This window comes from Rhipicephalus microplus, unplaced genomic scaffold (genome assembly GCF_043290135.1).
Source record: "Rhipicephalus microplus isolate Deutch F79 unplaced genomic scaffold, USDA_Rmic scaffold_38, whole genome shotgun sequence".
NCBI lineage: Eukaryota > Metazoa > Arthropoda > Arachnida > Ixodida > Ixodidae > Rhipicephalus > Rhipicephalus microplus.
Genome location: NW_027464611.1, coordinates 1,674,719 through 1,688,896, shown reverse-complemented (window position 1 = coordinate 1,688,896; position 14,178 = coordinate 1,674,719).

Genomic DNA, 14,178 nt, shown 5'->3' with positions numbered 1-14,178 from the left:
ATATCTTCAAATCTATCAGCCCAAAGAAAAAAAAAGCAACACACCACTCTCGGGAGGGCTCGAACCTCAAACTTTCAGTTAACACCCGATCGCGCTAGCCAATTACGCCACGGAGACAGTCGTGCTCCACTCTCACCACCATCAGAACATATCTTCAAAGCTATCAGTCCAAAGAAAAAAAAGGGCCGCAACACCACCGGGTGCGCTCGAACCTCCAACCTTTCGGTCAACAGCCGATCGCGCTAGCCAATTGCACCACGGAGACAGTCGTGCTCCCTCTCACCACCATCAGAACATATCTTCAAAGCTATCAGCGCAAAGAAAACAGCAACACACCACTCCCGGGAGGGCTCGAACCTCCAACCATTTGGTTAACAGCCGATCGCGATAGCCAATTGCGCCACGGAGACAGTCCTGCTCCACTCTCACCACCACCAGAACATATCTTCAAAGCTATCAGCCCAAAGAAAAAAAAGCGCCGCACCACCACCGGGTGCGCTCGAACTTCCAACCTTTCGGTACACAGCCGATCGCGCTAGCCAATTGCGCCACGGAGACAGTCGTGCTCCACTCTCACCACCATCAGAACATATCTTCAAAGCCATCAGCCCAAAGAAAGAATAGTGCCGAACCACCACCGGGTGTGCTCGAACCTCCAACCTTTCGGTTAACAGCCGATCGCGCAAGCCAATTGCGCCCCGGAGACAGTCCTGCTCGACTCTCACCACCATCAGAACATATCGTCAAAGCTGTCAGCCCAAAGAAAAAAAAGCAACACACCACTCCCCGGAGGGCTCAAACCTCCAACCTTTCAGTTAACAGCCGATCGCGCTACCCAATTGCGCCACGGAGACAGTCCTGCTGCACTTTCACCACCATCAGAACATATCTTCAAAGCTATCAGCCCAAAGAAAAAAAAGCAACACACCACTCCCGGAAGGGCTCGAACCTCCAACCTTTCGGTTAACAGCCGATCGCGCTAGCCAATTGCGCCACGGAGACAGTCCTGCTCCACTCTCACCACCATCAGAACATATCTTCGAAGCTATCAGCCCAAAGAAAAAAAGCAACACACCACTCCCGGGAGGGCTCGAAACTCCAACCTTTCGGTTAACAGCCGATCGCGCTAGCCAATTGCACCACGGAGACAGTCGTGCTCCACTCTCACCACAATCAGAACATATCTTCAAAGCTATCAGCCCGAAGAAAAAAAAAGCGCAGCACCACCACCGGGTGCGCTCGAACCTCCAACCTTTCGGTCAACAGCCGATCGTGCTAGCCAATTGCGCCACGGAGACAGTCGTGCTCCACTCTCACCACCATCAGAACATATCTTCAAAACTATCAGCCCAAAGAAAAAAAAGCGCCGCACCACCACTGGGTGGGCTCGAACCTCCAGCCTTTCGGCTAACAGCCGATCGCGCTAGCCAATTGTGCATCGGAGACAGTCGTGCTCCGCTCTCACTACCGTCAGAACAATTCTTCAGAGCTATCAGCCCAAAGAAAAAGAAGCGCCGCACCACCCCCGGGTGGGCTCGAACCTCCAATCTTTCGGTTAACAGCCGATCGCGCTAGCCAATTGCACCACGAAGACAGTCCTCCTCCACTCTCACCACCACCAGAACATATCTTCAAAGCTATCATCCCATAGAAAAAAAGCGCCGCACCACCACCGGGTGGGCTCCAACCTCTAACCTTTCGGTTAACGACTGAACGCGCTACCCAATTGCGCCACGGAGACAGTCCTGCTCCACTCTCACCACCATCAGAACATATCTTCAAAGCTATCAGCCCAAAGAAAAAAAAGCAACACACCACTCCCGGGAGGGCTCGAACCTCCAACCTTTCGGTTAACAGCCGATCGCGCTAGCCAATTGCGCCACGGAGACAGTCCTGCGCCACTCTCACCACTATCAGAACATATCTTCGAAGCTATCAGCCCAAAGAAAAAAAAGCAACACACCACTCCCGGGAGGGCTCGAAACTCCAACCTTTCGGTTAACAGCCGATCGCGCTAGCCAATTGCGCCACGGAGACAGTCGTGCTATACTGTCACCACCATAAGAACATATCTTCAAAGCTATCAGCCCAAAGAAAAAAAAGCGCCGCACCACCACCAGGTGCGCTCGAACCTCCAACCTTTCGGTCAACAGCCGATCGCGCTAGCCAATTGCACCACGGAGACAGTCGTGCTTCCTCTCACCACCATCAGAACATATCTTCAAAGCTATCAGCGCAAAGAAAAAAGCAACACACCACTCCCGGGAGGGCTCGAACCTCCAACCTTTCGGTTAACAGCCGATCGCGCTAGCCAATTGCGCCACGGAGACAGTCCTGCTCCATTCTCACCACCATCAGAACATATCTTCAAAGCTATCAGCCCAAAGAAAAAAACAACACACCACTACCGGGAGGGCTCGAACCTCCAACCTTTCGGTTAACAGCCGATCGCGCTAGCCAATTGCGCCACGGAGACATTCGTGCTCCGCTCTCACCACCAACAGAACATATCTTCAAAGCTATCAGCGCAAAGAAAAAAGCAACACACCACTCTCGTGAGAGCTCGAACCTCCAACCTTTCGGTTAACAGCTGATCGCGCTAGCCAATTTCGCCATGGAGACAGTCCTGCTCCACTCTCACCACCATCAGAACATATCTTCAAAGCTATCAACCCAAAGAAAAAAAAGGAACACACCACCCTCGGGAGGGCTCGAACCTCCAACCTTTCAACTAACAGCCGATCGCGCTAGCCATTTGCGCCACGGAGACAGTCGTGCTCCACTCTCACCACCATCAGAACATATCTTCAAAGCTATCAGCCTAAAGAAAAAAAAAGCGCCGCACCACCACCGTGTGGGCTCGAACCTCCAACCTTTCGGCTAACGACCGAACGCGCTACCCAATTTCGCCACGAAGACAGTCCTGCTCCACTCTCACCACCTTTAGAACATATCTTTAAAGCTATCATCCCCCCAAAAAAAGCGACACACAATTCTCGGGTGGGCTCGAAACTCCAACCTTTCTATTAACAGCCGATCGCGCTAGCCAATTGCGCCACGGAGACAGTCCTGCTCCACTCTCACCACCATCAGAACATATCTTCAAAACTATCATCCCAAAGAAAAAAAAGCACTGCACCACCACCGGGTGGGCTCGAACCTCCAACCTTTCGGTTAACAGCCGATCGCGCTAGCCAATTGCGCCCCGGAGACAGTCCAGCTCCATTCTCACCACCATCAGAACATATCTTCAAAGCTATCAGCACAAAGAAAAAAAAGCAACACACCACTCCCGGGAGGGCTCGAACCTCCAACCTTTCAGATAACAGCCGATCGCGCTAGCCATTTGCGCCACGGAGACAGTCGTGCTCCACTCTCACCACCATCAGAACATATCTTCAAAGCTATCAGCGCAAAGAAAAAAGCAACACACCACTCCCGGGAGGGCTCGAAACTCCAACCTTTCGGTTAACAGCCGATCGCGCTTGCCGATTGCGCAACGGAGACTGTCCTGCTCCACTCTCACCACCATCAGAACATATCTTCAAAGCTATCAGCCCCAACAAAACGCGCCGCACATCCACCGGGTGGGCTCGAAACTCCAACCTTTCGATTAACAGCCGATCGCGCTAGCCAATTGTGCCACAGAGACAGTCCTGTTCAACTCTCACCACCATTAGAACATATCTTCAAATTTATCAGGCCATAGAAAAAAAGCGCCGCACAACCACCGGGTGGGCTCGAACCTCCAACCTTCCGGTTAACAGACGATCGCGCTAGACAGTCGCGCCACGGAGACAGTCATGCTCCACTCTCACCACCATCAGAACATACCTTCAAAGCTATCAGCCCAAAGAAAAAAAAGCAACACACCACTCCCGGGAGGGCTCGAACCTCCAACCTTTCGGTTAACAGCCGATCGCGCAAGCCAATTGCGCCAGGGAGACATTCGTGCTCTGCTCTCACCACCAACAGAACATATCTTCAAAGCTATCAGCGCAAAGAAAAAAGCAACACACCACTCTCGGGAGAGCTCGAACCTCCAACCTTTCGGTTAACAGCCGATCGCGCTAGCCAATTTCGCCACGGAGACAGTCCTGCTCCACTCTCACCAACATCAGAACATACCTTCAAAGCTATCAGCCTGAAGAAAAAAAAGCGCCGCACCACCACCGGGTGCGCTCGAACCTCCGACCTTTCGGTCAACAGCCGAACGTGCTAGCCAATTGCGCCACGGAGACAGTCGTGCTCCACTCTCACCACCATCAGATCATATCTTCAAAGCTATCAGCCCAAAGAAAAAAAAGCGCCGTACCACCACTGGGTGGGTTCGAACCTCCAGCCTTTCGGCTAACAGCCGATCGCGCTAGCCAATTGTGCCACGGAGACAGACGTGCTCCGCTCTCACCACCGTCAGAACAATTCTTCAGAGCTATCAGCCCAAAGAAGAAGAAGCGCCGCACAACAACCGGTTGGGCTCGAACCTCCAACCTTTCGGTCAACAGCCGATCGCGCTAGCCAATTGCGCCACGGATGCAGTCGTGCTCCACTCTCACCACCATCAGAACATATCTTCAAAGCTATCAGCGCAAAGAAAAAAAAAACGACCCACCGTCCCCGGGTGGGCTCTAACCTCCAACCTTTCGATTATCAGCCGATCGCGCTAGCCAATTGCGCCATGGAGACAGTCCTGCTCCACTCTTACCACCATCAGAACATATCTTCAAAGCTATCAGCCCAAAGAAAAAAAAGCGCCGCACTACCCCCGGGTGGGCTCGAACCTCCAACCTATCGGTTAACCGGCGATTGCGCTAGCCAATTGCGCCACGGAGAAAGTCCTCCTCCACTCTCACCACCACCAGAACATATCTTCAAAGCTATCATCCCATAGAAAAAAAGCGCCGCACCACCACCGGGTGGGCTCGAACCTCTAACCTTTCGGTTGACGACTGAACGCGCTACCCAATTGCGCCACGGAGACAGTCCTGCTCCACTCTCACCACCATCAAAACATATCTTCAAAGCTATCAGCCCAAAGAAAAAAAAAGCAACCCACCACTCCCGGGAGGGCTCGAACCTCCAACCTTTCGGTTAACAGCCGATCGCGCTAGCCAATTGCGCCACGGAGACAGTCCTGCTCCACTCTCACCACCATCAGAACATATCTTCAAAGCTATCAGCCCAAAGAAAAAAAAGCAACACACCACTCCCGGGAGGGCTCGAACCTCCAACCTTTCGGTTAACAGCCGATCGCGCTAGCCAATTGCGCCATGGAGACAGTCCTGCTCCACTCTTACCACCATCAGAACATATCTTCAAAGCTATCAGCCCAAAGAAAAAAAAGCGCCGCACCACCCCCGGGTGGGCTCGAACCTCCAACCTATCGGTTAACCGGCGATTGCGCTAGCCAATTGCGCCACGGAGAAAGTCCTCCTCCACTCTCACCACCACCAGAACATATCTTCAAAGCTATCATCCCATAGAAAAAAAGCGCCGCACCACCACCGGGTGGGCTCGAACCTCCAATCTTTCGGTTAACAGCCGATCGCGCTAGCCAATTGCACCACGGAGACAGTCGTGCTTCCTCTCACCACCATCAGAACATAACTTCAAAGCTATCAGCGCAAAGAAAAAAGCAACACACCACTCCCGGGAGGGCTCGAACCTCCAACCTTTCGGTTAACAGCCGATCGCGCTAGCCAATTGCGCCACGGAGACAGTCCTGCTCCATTCTCACCACCATCAGAACATATCTTCAAAGCTATCAGCCCAAAGAAAAAAACAACACACCACTACCGGGAGGGCTCGAACCTCCAACCTTTCGGTTAACAGCCGATCGCGCTAGCCAATTGCGCCACGGAGACATTCGTGCTCCGCTCTCACCACCAACAGAACATATCTTCAAAGCTATCAGCGCAAAGAAAAAAGCAACACACCACTCTCGTGAGAGCTCGAACCTCCAACCTTTCGGTTAACAGCTGATCGCGCTAGCCAATTTCGCCATGGAGACAGTCCTGCTCCACTCTCACCACCATCAGAACATATCTTCAAAGCTATCATTCCAAAGAAAAAAAAGGAACACACCACCCTCGGGAGGGCTCGAACCTCCAACCTTTCAACTAACAGCCGATCGCGCTAGCCATTTGCGCCACGGAGACAGTCGTGCTCCACTCTCACCACCATCAGAACATATCTTCAAAGCTATCAGCCTAAAGAAAAAAAAAAGCGCCGCACCACCACCGTGTGGGCTCGAACCTCCAACCTTTCGGCTAACGACCGAACGCGCTACCCAATTTCGCCACGAAGACAGTCCTGCTCCACTCTCACCACCTTTAGAACATATCTTTAAAGCTATCATCCCCCCAAAAAAAGCGACACACAATTCTCGGGTGGGCTCGAAACTCCAACCTTTCTATTAACAGCCGATCGCGCTAGCCAATTGCGCCACGGAGACAGTCCTGCTCCACTCTCACCACCATCAGAACATATCTTCAAAACTATCATCTCAAAGAAAAAAAAGCACTGCACCACCACCGGGTGGGCTCGAACCTCCAACCTTTCGGTTAACAGCCGATCGCGCTAGCCAATTGCGCCCCGGAGACAGTCCAGCTCCATTCTCACCACCATCAGAACATATCTTCAAAGCTATCAGCACAAAGAAAAAAAAGCAACACACCACTCCCGGGAGGGCTCGAACCTCCAACCTTTCAGGTAACAGCCGATCGCGCTAGCCATTTGCGCCACGGAGACAGTCGTGCTCCACTCTCACCACCATCAGAACATATCTTCAAAGCTATCAGCGCAAAGAAAAAAGCAACACACCACTCCCGGGAGGGCTCGAAACTCCAACCTTTCGGTTAACAGCCGATCGCGCTTGCCGATTGCGCAACGGAGACTGTCCTGCTTCACTCTCACCACCATCAGAACATATCTTCAAAGCTATCAGCCCCAACAAAACGCGCCGCACATCCACCGGGTGGGCTCGAAACTCCAACCTTTCGATTAACAGCCGATCGCACTAGCCAATTGTGCCACAGAGACAGTCCTGTTCAACTTTCACCACCATTAGAACATATCTACAAATTTATCAGGCCATAGAAAAAAAGCGCCGCACAACCACCGGGTGGGCTCGAACCTCCAACCTTCCGGTTAACAGACGATCGCGCTAGACAATCGCGCCACGGAGACAGTCATGCTCCACTCTCACCACCATCAGAACATACCTTCAAAGCTATCAGCCCGAAGAAAAAAAAGCAACACACCACTCCCGGGAGGGCTCGAACCTCCAACCTTTCGGTTAACAGCCGATCGCGCAAGCCAATTGCGCCAGGGAGACATTCGTGCTCTGCTCTCACCACCAACAGAACATATCTTCAAAGCTATCAGCGCAAAGAAAAAAGCAACACACCACTCTCGGGAGAGCTCGAACCTCCAACCTTTCGGTTAACAGCCGATCGCGCTAGCTAATTTCGCCACGGAGACAGTCCTGCTCCACTCTCACCAACATCAGAACATACCTTCAAAGCTATCAGCCTGAAGAAAAAAAAGCGCCGCACCACCACCGGGTGCGCTCGAACCTCCGACCTTTCGGTCAACAGCCGAACGTGCTAGCCAATTGCGCCACGGAGACAGTCGTGCTCCACTCTCACCACCATCAGATCATATCTTCAAAGCTATCAGCCCAAAGAAAAAAAAGCGCCGTACCACCACTGGGTGGGTTCGAACCTCCAGCCTTTCGGCTAACAGCCGATCGCGCTAGCCAATTGTGCCACGGAGACAGTCGTGCTCCGCTCTCACCACCGTCAGAACAATTCTTCAGAGCTATCAGCCCAAAGAAGAAGAAGCGCCGCACAACAACCGGTTGGGCTCGAACCTCCAACCTTTCGGTCAACAGCCGATCGCGCTAGCCAATTGCGCCACGGATGCAGTCGTGCTCCACTCTCACCACCATCAGAACATATCTTCAAAGCTATCAGCGCAAAGAAAAAAAAACGACCCACCGTCCCCGGGTGGGCTCTAACCTCCAACCTTTCGATTATCAGCCGATCGCGCTAGCCAATTGCGCCATGGAGACAGTCCTGCTCCACTCTTACCACCATCAGAACATATCTTCAAAGCTATCAGCCCAAAGAAAAAAAAGCGCCGCACCACCCCCGGGTGGGCTCGAACCTCCAACCTATCGGTTAACCGGCGATTGCGCTAGCCAATTGCGCCACGGAGAAAGTCCTCCTCCACTCTCACCACCACCAGAACATATCTTCAAAGCTATCATCCCATAGAAAAAAAGCGCCGCACCACCACCGGGTGGGCTCGAACCTCTAACCTTTTGGTTGACGACTGAACGCGCTACCCAATTGCGCCACGGAGACAGTCCTGCTCCACTCTCACCACCATCAAAACATATCTTCAAAGCTATCAGCCCAAAGAAAAAAAAAGCAACCCACCACTCCCGGGAGGGCTCGAACCTCCAACCTTTCGGTTAACAGCCGATCGCGCTAGCCAATTGCGCCACGGAGACAGTCCTGCTCCACTCTCACCACCATCAGAACATATCTTCGAAGCTATCAGCCCAAAGAAAAAAAAAGCTACACACCACTCCCGGGAGGGCTCGAAACTCCAACCTTTCGGTTAACAGCCGATCGCGCTAGCCAATTGCGCCACGGAGACAGTCGTGCTCCACTCTCACCACCATTAGAACATATCTTCAAAGTTATCAGGCCATAGAAAAAAAGCGCCGCACAACCACCGGGTGGGCTCGAACCTCCAGCCTTTCGGCTAACAGCCGATCGCGCTAGCCAATTGTGCCACGGAGACAGTCGTGCTCCGCTCTCACCACCGTCAGAACAATTCTTCAGAGCTATCAGCCCAAAGAAGAAGAAGCGCCGCACAACAACCGGTTGGGCTCGAACCTCCAACCTTTCGGTCAACAGCCGATCGCGCTAGCCAATTGCGCCACGGATGCAGTCGTGCTCCACTCTCACCACCATCAGAACATATCTTCAAAGCTATCAGCGCAAAGAAAAAAAAACGACCCACCGTCCCCGGGTGCGCTCTAACCTCCAACCTTTGCATAATCAGCCGATCGCGCTAGCCGATTGCGCCATGGAGAACGTCCTGCTCCACTCTTACCACCATCAGAACATATCTTCAAAGCTATCAGCCCAAAGAAAAAAAAGCGCCGCACCACCCCCGGGTGGGCTCGAACCTCCAACCTTTCGGTTAACAGCCGATCGCGCTAGCCAATTGCGCCACGGAGACAGTCCTCCTCCACTCTCACCACCACCAGAACATATCTTCAAAGCTATCATCCCATAGAAAAAAAGCGCCGCACCACCACCGGGTGAGCTCGAACCTCTAACCTTTCGGTTGACGACTGAACGCGCTACCCAATTGCGCCACGGAGACAGTCCTGCTCCACTCTCACCACCATCAGAACATATCTTCAAAGCTATCAGCCCAAAGAAAAAAAAAGCAACACACCACTCCCGGGAGGGCTCGAACCTCCAACCTTTCGGTTGACGACTGAACGCGCTACCCAATTGCGCCACGGAGACAGTCCTGCTCCACTCTCACCACCATCAGAACATATCTTCAAAGCTATCAGCCCAAAGAAAAAAAAAGCAACACACCACTCCCGGGAGGGCTCGAACCTCCAACCTTCCGGTTAAGAGACGATCGCGCTAGCCAATTGCGCCACGGAGACAGTCCCGCTCTACTCTCACCACCATCAGAACGTATCTTCGAAGCTATAAGCCCAAAGAAAAAAAAGCAACACACCACTCCCGAGAGGGCTCGAAACTCCAACCTTTCGGTTAACAGTCGATCGCGCTAGCCAATTGCGCCACGGAGACAGTCGTGCTCCACTCTCACCACCATCAGAACATATCTTCAAAGCTATCAGCCCAAAGAAAAAAAAGCGCCGCACCACCACCGGGTGCACTCGAACCTCCAACTTTAAGGTCAACAGCCGATCGCGCTAGCCAATTGCACCACGGAGACAGTCGTGCTTCCTCTCACCACCATCAAAACATATCTTCAAAGCTATCAGCGCAAAGAAAAAAGCAACACACCACTCCCGGGAGGGCTCGAACCTCCAACCTTTCGTTCAACAGCCGATCGCACTAGCCAATTGCGCCACGGAGACAGTCCTGCTCCACTCTCACCACCATCAGAACATATCTTATACGCTATCAGCCCAAAGAAAAAAAAAACAACACACCACTCCCGGGAGGGCTCGAACATCCAACCTTTCGGTTAACAGCCGATCGCGATAGCCAATTGCGCCACGGAGACATTCGTGCTCCACTCTCACCACCAACAGAACATATCTTCAAAGCTATCAGCGCAAAGAAAAAAGCAACACACCACTCTCGGGAGAGCTCGAACCTCCAACCTTTCGGTTAACAGCCGATCGCGCTAGCCAATTTCGCCACGGAGACAGTCCTGCTCCACTCTCACCACCATCAGAACATATCTTCAAAGCTATCAGCCCAAAGAATAAAAAGCAACACACCACTCTCGGGAGGGCTCGAACCTCAAACTTTCAGTTAACAGCCGATCGCGCTAGCCATTTGCGCCACGGAGACAGTCGTGCTCCACTCTCACCACCATCAGAACATATCTTCAAAGCTATCAGCCTAAAGAAAAAAAAGTGCCGCACCACCACTGGGTGGGCTCGAACCTCCAACCTTTCGGCTAACGACCGAACGCGCTACCCCATTTCGCCACGAAGACAGTCCTGCTCCACTCTCACCACCTTTAGAACATATCTTTAAAGCTATCATCCCAAAGAAAAAAAAAGCGACACACCGTCCTCGGGTGGGCTCGAAACTCCAACCTTTCTATTAACAGCCGATCGCGCTAGCCAATTGCGCCACGGAGACAGTCCTGCTCCACTCTCACCACCATCAGAACATATCTTCAAAGCTATCAGCCCAAAGAAAAAAAAAGCGCCGCACCACCACCGGGTGGGCTCGAACCTCCAACCTTTCGGCTAACGACCGAACGCGCTACCCAATTTCGCCACGAAGACAGTCCTGCTCCACTCTCACCACCTTTAGAACATATCTCTAAAGCTATCATCCCAAAGAAAAAAAAGCGACACACCGTCCTCGGGTGGGCTCGAAACTCCTACCTTTCGGTTAACAGCCGATCGCGCTAGCCCATTGCGCCACGGAGACAGTCCTTCTCCACTCTCACCACCACCAGAACATATCTTCAAAGCTATCATCCCATAGAAAAAAAGCGCAGCATCACCACCGTGTGGGCTCGAACCTCCAACCTTTCGGCTAACGACCGAACGCGCTACCCAATTTCGCCACGAAGACAGTCCTGCTCCACTCTCACCACCTTCAGAACATATCTTTAAAGCTATCATCCCAAAGAAAAAAAAGCGACACACCGTCCTCGGGTGGGCTCGAACCTCCAACCTTTCGGTTAACAGCCGATCGCGCTAGCCAATTGCGCCACGGAGACAGTCCTCCTCCACTCTCACCACCACCAGAACATATTTTCAAAGCTATCATCCCATAGAAAAAAAAGCAACACACCACTCTCGGGAGGGCTCGAACCTCCAACCTTTCAGTTAACAGCCGATCGCGCTAGCCATTTGCGCCACGGAGACATTCGTGCTCCACTCTCACCACCAACAGAACATAACTTCAAAGCTATCAGCGCAAAGAAAAAAGCAACACACCACTCTCGGGAGAACTCGAACCTCCAACCTTTCGGTTAACAGCCGATCGCGCTAGCCAATTTCGCCACGGAGACAGTCCTGCTCCACTCTCACCACCATCAGAACATATCCTCAAAGCTATCAGCCCAAAGAAAAAAAACAACACACCACTCCCGGGAGGGCTCGAACCTCCAACCTTTCGGTTAACAGCCGATCGCGCTAGCCAATTGCGCCACGGAGACATTCGTGCTCCGCTCTCACCACCAACAGAACATAACTTCAAAGCTATCAGCGCAAAGAAAAAAGCAACACACCACTCTCGGGAGAACTCGAACCTCCAACCTTTCGGTTAACAGCCGATCGCGCTAGCCAATTTCGCCACGGAGACAGTCCTGCTCCACTCTCACCACCATCAGAACATATCCTCAAAGCTATCAGCCCAAAGAAAAAAAGCAACACACCACTCTCGGGAGGGCTCGAACCTCCAACCTTTCAGTTAACAGCCGATCGCGCTAGCCATTTGCGCCACGGAGACAGTCGTGCTCCACTCTCACCACCATCAGAACATATCTTCAAAGCTATCAGCCTAAAGAAAAAAAAGCGCCGCACCACCACTGGGTGGGCTCGAACCTCCAACCTTTCGGCTAACGACCAAACGCGCTACCCAATTTCGCCACGAAGACAGTCCTGCTCCACTCTGACCACCTTTAGGACATATCTTTAAAGCTATCATCCCAAAGAAAAAAAAAGCGACACACCGTCCTCGGGTGGGCTCGAAACTCCAACCTTTCGGTTAACAGCCGATCGCGCTAGCCAATTGCGCCACGGAGACAGTCCTCCTCCACTCTCACCACCACCAGAACATATCTTCAAAGCTATCATCCCATAGAAAAAAAAGCGCAGCATCACCACCGGGTGGGCTTGAACCTCCAACCTTTCGGTTAACGGCCGAACACGCTTGCCAATTGCGCCACGGAGACAGTCCTGCTTCACTCTCACCACCATCAGAACATATCTTCAAAGCTATCAGGCAAAAAAAAGCAACACATCACTCCCGGGAGGGCTCGAACCTCCAACCTTTCGGTTAACAGCCGATCGCGCTAGCCAATGGCGCCATGGAAACAGGCATGCTCCGCTCTCACCACCATCACAGCATATCTTCAAAGCTATCAGCGCAAAGAAAAAAGCAACACACCACTACCGGGTGGGCTCGAAACTCCAACCTTTCGGTTAACAGCCGATCGCGCTAGCCAATTGCGCCCCGGAGACAGTCCTGCTCCATTCTCACCACCATCAGAACATATCTTCAAAGCTATCAGCCCAAAGAAAAAAAAGCAACACACCACTGCCGGGAGGGCTCGAACCTCCAACCTTTCAGGTAACAGCCGATCGCGCTAGCCATTTGCGCCACGGAGACAGTCGTGCTCCACTCTCACCACCATCAGAACATATCTTCAAAGTTATCAGGCCATATAAAAAAAGCGCCGCACAACCACCGGGTGGGCTCGAACCTCCAACCTTCCGGTTAACAGACGATCGCGCTAGCCAATTGTGCCACGGAGACAGTCGTGCTCCGCTCTCACCACCGTCAGAACAATTCTTCAGAGCTATCAGCCCAAAGAAGAAGAAGCGCCGCACAACCACCGGTTGGGCTCGAACCTCCAACCTTTCGGTCAACAGCCGATCGCGCTAGCCAATTGCGCCACGGATGCAGTCGTGCTCCACTTTCACCACCATCAGAACATATCTTCAAAGCTATCAGCGCAAAGAAAAAAAAAACGACCCACCGTCCCCGGGTGGGCTCAAACCTCCAACCTTTCGATTATCAGCCGATCGCGCTAGCCAATTGCGCCATGGAGACAGTCCTTCTCCACTCTTACCACCATCAGAACATATCTTCAAAGCTATCAGCCCAAAGAAAAAAAAGCAACACACCACTCCCGAGAGGGCTCGAAACTCCAACCTTTCGGTTAACAGCCGATCGCGCTAGCCAATTGTGCCACGGAGACAGTCGTGCTCCACTCTCACCACCATCAGAACATAACTTCAAAGCTATCAGCCCAAAGAAAAAAAAGCGCCACACCACCACCGGGTGGGCTCGAACCTCCAACCTTTCGGCTAACGACCGAACGCGCTACCCAATTTCGCCACGAAGACAGTCCTGCTCCACTCTCACCACCTTTAGAACATATCTTTAAAGCTATCAGCCCAAAGAAAAAAAACAACACACCACTCCCGGGAGGGCTCGAACCTCCAACCTTTCTGTTAACAGCCGATCGCGCTAGCCAATTGCGCCACGGAGACATTCGTGCTCCGCTCTCACCACCAACAGAACATATCTTCAAAGCTATCAGCGCAAAAAAAAAGCAACACACCACTCTCGGGAGAGCTCGAACCTCCAACCTTTCGGTTAACAGCCGATCGCGCTAGCCAATTTCGCCACGGAGACAGTCCTGCTCCACTCTCACCACCATCAGAACATATCTTCAAAGCTATCAGCGCAA